The sequence below is a fragment of the Carlito syrichta genome, unplaced genomic scaffold, assembly GCF_000164805.1.
Source record: "Carlito syrichta isolate Samal-C Ts95f unplaced genomic scaffold, Tarsius_syrichta-2.0.1 Scaffold126572, whole genome shotgun sequence".
NCBI lineage: Eukaryota > Metazoa > Chordata > Mammalia > Primates > Tarsiidae > Carlito > Carlito syrichta.
This window is the reverse complement of record NW_007070668.1, coordinates 5,251-6,108: the sequence shown is the minus strand read 5'-3', so window position 1 is coordinate 6,108 and position 858 is coordinate 5,251.

Here is an 858-nt window from a genome sequence, read left to right as displayed (position 1 = left end):
CACTGCGGGGAGAGGGCGCGAGATGGGGCGCGATAACCGCGCGGAGGGATCCGCGCCGCGAGCGGCTGCGCCCGACCAGACGCCTCACGCCGGCCCGGAGATGCCTCCGCCGGCCTTAAAGGGGGCCCATAAAGCCGCACTGCCAAGGGCTCGCGGTGCCCCCGGGGCCCCGGGAACGCGGGCGGCCGCCGGCGGGGCGGGGGCGCGGCAGAACCTTAGCCTTGGGGGAGGCAAGGAGGCCACTCCCAGGAGGCCGCAGGGCACACGACGCCCCTCCTCGAGCTCCCGGGGCAGCCCGGCGGGCGCTGGCCGTGGCTCTTGCGTCGGGACGCGCGGGTGCAGCCCGGGAGACATGGACGAGCAGTGATGACGGACCAGCCCGTGCATTTGCGTTTGGGCCTGAATGGTTTGACCGAAAGCCATAAGCGTGCCCCCAAATCAGGGCGCTATCAGAGCGAATCAAAGCCCTCCTTTTCCAGCCGAGCGGGCCTTGTGGAAATGAGATGTACGTTTACCCTTGACGCACTGCACGCCTGGCTGAGGCTCCCAGGTTAATTGATATTTAATGGAAATCATGCCCGTGAATAGAGTTTCCATCATTTCACCCTTGATAGACGTCAGCACCGGGCGCTGGTGGAGGCAGAAGAATGTGGGAGGGGGGCATTGGCACTGCGGGGGGAGCCCAGAGAAGAGCGCGCGGCCACGCTGGGAGGCGGGAAAGGGGACCCACGCGGGGGTGGGCGGCGTTTCCTCGGGCGGGACGCGCGGCTCCGGGTCTCAGCCCCGGCCCCCGGCGGACCAGGGCAGGCTGTGGCCCCGGCGGACGCGGGGGCCGACGCCCGCCCGCCGCCCACCCGG